The sequence below is a fragment of the Neovison vison genome, chromosome 6 (assembly GCF_020171115.1).
Source record: "Neovison vison isolate M4711 chromosome 6, ASM_NN_V1, whole genome shotgun sequence".
NCBI classification, from domain to species: Eukaryota; Metazoa; Chordata; class Mammalia; order Carnivora; family Mustelidae; genus Neogale; species Neogale vison.
In genome coordinates this window covers 119,335,043-119,341,481 of record NC_058096.1, presented here as the reverse complement: position 1 = coordinate 119,341,481, position 6,439 = coordinate 119,335,043, and positions in this window count along the sequence as shown.

Below are 6,439 nucleotides of genomic sequence, written 5' to 3'. Positions count from 1 at the left end.
GGCACGTCCTATGAGCCGAGTGGAAGAAGGGTGGGCGGTTGCATAGCGGTGAGCTAGGGATGCTCTCCCAAACCGGGACTATCCCAACCCTCCTGGGGTTCAACTAGAAGGCCCCCTGCTCTAAACCCTTGCCCCAGACTGTGATAGGCTCGCCCCATGGAGGACTGCCCTGTAGGCGGGATTAGTGCTGGGGCGCACTAGTGCCGGCGTGGAGATGCGTAGAGGCAGAAAAGAGTGGGGAGATGAGTTAGGAACAGACACTTTCCCCTAAAGAATTATATTGATGAAACACAGGGTAGAAGGGTCCAAGTTCAAAGGTCTGTTTATTTTATTATCTTTTTACCCCGAGGAATGTGCCTGCTGGGTTAATGTTTATTCTATTGAATAATCTAGCTTTAGGCATGTCAATAAGAGTCAGTGCTGATTTTGGGGTGGGGGGAGGATATGCAGTTTATCCCCGGCGAGCTCCCGGGCTCGTTGGCTACACTGCCACCTGGTGGTAGATTCCTCCAGGCCCGGGCTGCGGCGGTTCTGGGCAGCCGGAACCGGAGGCCCTGGTTGGAATCCCGGCTCTGCTCACTCAGAGCAGGATGACCAGTTGGAATTCCTCTTTCTGAATTTCAATATCCACAGCTTAAAACGGAGACTATAATAGCTACTGGTGGTGGGAGGAGGTGCGGTGTGTGAGGATTCAATGAGTTAACGAATGTGGAGTGTCTAGTGCATAGTAAATGTTTAATAAACTGTAACTATTAGTCTCATTGGAAAAGAACTCGATATCCCCCTACGGTTCTCTTTTCATCACTTTCATCCTGACTTGAGTGAAGCTACAGAAGACAAAGACCCCACATTGGTGGCGGTCACCGCCAAATCAGAGGCCGGAGATACTGGCAAGTGAGAAGGGATGGGCCCATCTAACGCGGGATGTTTAGCAGAGATAATGTAAGTTCTAAATTACATATATTGTCCGCCACGTGTACATATATGGGGGATGCCTTATTGACCAAAGAGACCAAGCCAAAGACACGGAGGGATTTTAGGAGAAAAGATAGTTCAATGAGAGTGCGCTGGATGACTCTGCACTGAAAATTCCAATTTGACTGACAGCTATGAAGAAGCAACGTACATGACAAGCCATTAAAATGTTCTTATGCCCTGACTTTGTAATTCCACTACTCGGAATCTACCCAGGGGAAATAATCAGAAATAACTGTATACAAAGATGCTGATTACAGTGTGATTTATAGAAGTGAAAAACTGTAAACAATAAATGTCTTATGATAGAGGACAAGTTCATTAAATTGTGTTTAGCCATATGTAGTACCCATACGTGTCCTTCAAAGTTTCCAAGGGAAAATGCTCATTATATAAGTTGAGGAGGAAGGATAAATCAGGATATAATTAGAAATAGAGGACAATAACATATTGGCAAAACTTTCAATTAAATAAAGACATAAAAATCGGGGCGCCTGGGTGGCTCAGTGGGTTAAGCCGCTGCCTTCGGCTCAGGTCATGATCCCAGGGTCCTGGGATCGAGCCCCGCATCAGGCTCTCTGCTCACCCGGGAGCCTGCTTCCTTCTCTCTCTCTCTCTGCCTGCTTGTGATCTCTCTCTGTCAAATAAATAAAAAAATCTAAAAAAAAAAAAAAAAAAATTAAAAATAAATAAATAAATAAATAAAGACATAAAAATTAAAAAGCCTGCCTACCTAATAAGATAGCTTTCAACTTGTGTAATACATAAATTGACAAAACTATAAGGATAAATTGGCAAGTCCAACATTGAACAGGAGATTTTAATACACCTTTCTCAGTAATTGATAGATCAAGCAGACAAAAAAACAAAAACAAAAAACAGTAAGGAAAAGGTCGGAAGCCCACAATTTAAAAGCTTAATATAAGGTAACCTGGGTGGCTCAGCCAATTAAGTGTCTGCCTTCAGCTCAGGTCATATCCAAGGATCCTGGGATCAAGTCCTGCATCGGGCTCTCTCCTCAGTGGGGAGCCTGGTTCTCTCTGTTTGCCCTGTTCCCCCTTGTTCCCCCCTTGCCTTGTTCCTCCTGCTTGTACTTTTCCTCTCTCTGACAAATCAGTAAATAAAATCTTTATATAAAAAAATAAAAATAAAAGCTTAATATAATGGTCCTACATGATATGTTGCACACTACAGCTGAAGAAGGAATTTTCTTTTTTTTTTTTAAGATTTTATTTACTTATTAGGGAGAGAGAAAGAGAGTATAAGCCAGGGGAGAGACAGAGGGAGAGGGAGAAGCCAGGGAGCCTGATGAGGGACTTGATTCCAGGACCCTGGGATTCTGACTGGATCCGAAGGCAGACATTTAACCAACTGAGCCACTCATGTACCCTAGCATGTTTTCAAATACACATGGGACATTTATAAAATTTGGTCACATATACATAGAAACCAGTAATTTCAATATTTGGTGCTAAATTCTAAGACGGGGAGGAATAGGCAGTTTTAGGAGCCAGAGGCTTTTTGGTTAGAAGCCTAGAGAAGGTCTCCCAGAGGTGGTTATGGCTAAGATGAGTTTGTGAGGATAGTGCGATAGTGCTCCAGACAAAGGAGCTGGGGCTGGGGGCTGAGCCCACCTCAGGCAGAAGAAGCAGCAGGTCCAAGGGTCCTGAAGCAAATGAAAGCAACTGAGTTTAGAGAATGGCAAAGAACATCCCTTGCTCTCCATAATACCAAGTTCTCTTCACCTGCTTCCAAGCAGTGACCCTGTCATGAATATCCAGGGCCTCACCAAAAGCTATGGCTCAGTTTCCTTCTCTAATAGGAGACAGGGGTCTTCAGTTACCTCCTAGCAGGGGCATGTCCCCCAGAAAGGAACATGAGCTGGGCCCGAAAAGGAGCCACCTGGAGCTCAGGTGTCAGGCAGGCTTGGTGAGCTCACAGCGGGTGGGAAGGTCACAGGACTCCCGAGGCTCTGCCAACAGCTAACGAAACCCTCTGCCCATCCTCTGTGGGGTACCCCTAATGAGCTGTTGAAGACCTCTCTGGAGGTTGGGCCGAGCAAAGTGGGATCCAGGCCTCGCAGGCCCAGTCTAGTAAATGCCGTGTGATCCAGCTCACACAGAGCACCCCAGGGCTCCGGCCATCTGTCAAACAGAGGTATCACTGGCTTCCTGCTTGCTGTCCAAGGTGTCACATACAGGCTCATGTTTAGGAGGGAACTCTAGAGGTGTTTGCAACTGTAACTGTCCGAAGTCCCTGGATGATTGAAATGCAGTTTATCCCAAACCTGCTTTCCTGGGCCCATTGCCCAAAACCACTCTCATCCTTCCCCTTGATCCAGTGCAGGGACTCCCTTTATGCCCCTTTCGGTCCCCCTCCCTGGCTACAGACCAGGTGATGACATGGGACGGCCCGACAGGCCCATTAGCTCAGGAGACAGATATGGAAAGAGAAAACTCACAGGAAGGAGCCCTGTCCAGAAGTCGCGAATCTGCACTCATTGGCTGTGTTACTGTAAGCAAGTCACTTCCCCTCTCTGGTCTTGTTTCCTCATTTTTAAAAGGAGAGGAAATCATCTCTAAGGTCATTTCCTCTTTTTTCTTTCTTTCTTTTTTTTTTTTTTTCCTCCAAGCACGTTTCCAGCTGAAGATTCTGGGATCCAACCACGGAAAAGAACTGGGTCTATTTTAAGGGTCAGTCAAGCCCGTTTTCAATCAGAGGACATCATCCCTTCCATTGACTTTGGGCTGCTGTGAGGTGGAAGGAGGCTGACGTGGGAAGCCCTGAGCCTTTGCTGAGCCGTGGACCGGAAATGAGATGTCACAAGGGGCTGCCGCCAGGACCTGGAGCAATAGGACAATTCTTCAGTCATCCCCCGCTAACCAACACAGCAGGATGAGGGGGACACCCGTGTTTCCTTCAAGCTGGACCAACGTTTTTGATATGCTAATAAGTCCTACTGAGAAGCCAGTCCTCAGTACCTATGTGTGTGTGGGTATGTCTATACCTACAGATCTACCTACAGACAGATCTAGAGATGGAACACTGCAATCTCTCTCTTCATATGTATATTTATATGTATTTTATATAGGGGTGTGTGTGTGTGAGTCAAGAAAAAGCAAATTATATGATAAAATGTAGTTTTGGTTCTGGGGAATTTTTAGGGGTGTAAGGGAAGAGATGAAGATCTCTGGTTCACCTAGGGGTCTTCAGCTTGCCGATGGGAGGATGTGGTTGGTGCCTAATCACTGGCCATGAGCCGACTTCCTGCGCCCTGCTGATGCTGGGCTGACTTCCAGAGAGCCATACGTGGTTCTGGGGGCTCAGTTTCAAGAAGGATCCTTCAAACCATAAACTATGGTCTATATGGAATACCACATGGCCAAAAAGAGACTGAGGCGCATGTACTGACATGGGGCAATCTTTGAGATTAAACAGTAAGCTCTCATTTCTGAGTGTGGAGAGATGTATACACATGTAAAAGACTAATTCTAGAAGGACACACGGGAGACCACAGTGGTGGTTTCCTCTGTGGAGAAAAACAGGGAGATAGAAAGGTGGGGAATGAGAGGGGAAGGACACAATTTTTCATGTGTGGGCCTTCAGCACTATTTGGAAAAAAAATTTTTTGACCACCTTCATATTTTATTTATTTATTTATTGGTCAGAAAGAGAGCACACAAATATGGGGAGCAGCAGGCAGAGGGAGAAGCAGGCTCCCCGCTGAGCAGGGAGCCTGATGTGGGACTCGCTCCCAGGACTCTAGGAACATGACCCAAGCTGAAGGCAGACACTTAACCAACGGAGCCACCCAGGTGTTCCTACCAGCTTCATATATTAAAGAAATTTTTAATGCTCTATGGAAATGTCAAGTACAGATTTCACAGTCTAAAAGAGGCTCTGATATGTCTTTTACCATATATGTTTATAATACTATGGAGTCTTTGATTTTAATACTGTGACCCTTTAATTTGACCTCTTTTACTTCCCTGGGTGAGGAAGAGGGAACACTATTTGGTTTGCCTTTGCCTTTACGTACTTGCTGCTGAAAACTACTCTCTACCTTGGGACACCTGGGTGGCTTAGCTGGGTATGCATCTGACTCTTGATTTGGGTTCAAGTCATGATCTTGGGGTCATGGGATCGAGCCCCACTTCAGGCTCCATGCTTGGCAGGGTGTTTGCTTGAGATTCTCTCTCTTCTTCTCCTCCTCTCCCAGCTCACCAATGCTCTCTAAAATAAATAAATCTTAAAAAACAAAACAAAACAAAAAAAAACCAAAAAACCCTATTCTCTACCTTTTTCTCTACTTCTTATAAATAGTAGAAGAAGGAATTTGCTTTACATTTTTATTACACATATTGTGACCAAGCTGTTGCTTCCTGCCTGCACCTGGCACGTTCCTGACAGGCAGACAGTGTACCTCACTGTGGTTAGGAAAAACCACAAGTGTATGTAATTACCTACTGATCAGTGTAGTGAGGCAGGTGTGGACACTGTCCTTTCCTTCTGGCTGCTGGAGCCACATTTTGCTGATAACCTAACTCCTAGTATTTGTTGAATCTCCTTTCTTTAGTTGCAATTGCCTTGGGAGCCACTTTTGGTGAGTTGTGTGCCCTTGGTACTTTTCTTACCCACACCTCTGTTCATGTTCTAGTACCCGTACCAATTTTGTTGAAGTTCCCGTTGGGCCATTTTGCCTGAGGTAGTGACACCATGTTTGGATGAGCTGACTGTCATGTTTCTATTATTATAGTTAGGGAAATATATTTTCAAATTTTATTTATTTTTTGAGAGAGAGAGTGGGTGCAAGGGGGGAGGAGGGGGAAAGGGGGGGAGGGAATCTTAAGCAGGCTCCCTGTTCAGCACAGAGTCCAACACGGGGCTCGATCTCACCACTCTGAGATCATGACCTGAGCTGAAATCAAGAGTCAGACACTTCACCAACTGAGCCACCTGTGCTCAGTATACATTTTTAACTGCAGAGCCATGTAGTAAAGTCTGATTCTCTTCGTGCAAAACATCTCCCTTTCTCCTGAGTATTTTAATAGCCTTGTGTCTCTGTTGCTTAATTTTCTTTCTATGGCTACATCACCCTACTGCAGTGGCCTCCAAATTTACAAACGTATTTTACAAACGTATTCCACTTTTGCGGAATCTATACCTCAGCCTGTAATTCCAGCTTTTTTCCAGGTGATCTTCCTCCTGGAGTCCCTCAATTCTGACTCCACTCTGGATGGTCCTTTCTGGGATTCCTTTTCACCATACCCTGGGCATACCTTTCATCTTTCACGTTAGATCTCCTCTTTTCTATATCCCATGGCTTTCTTATTTTTGATCTTTGTTCCTGTTTTAGTGAAGCACATCCCCCAGGAGCTTCTTGAGAAAGGGTGCCTAGGAAGGGAATTTTTTGAGACTGCACATTCAAAAATGCCTTCGCTCTGCCTCACACTTGATTGATAAT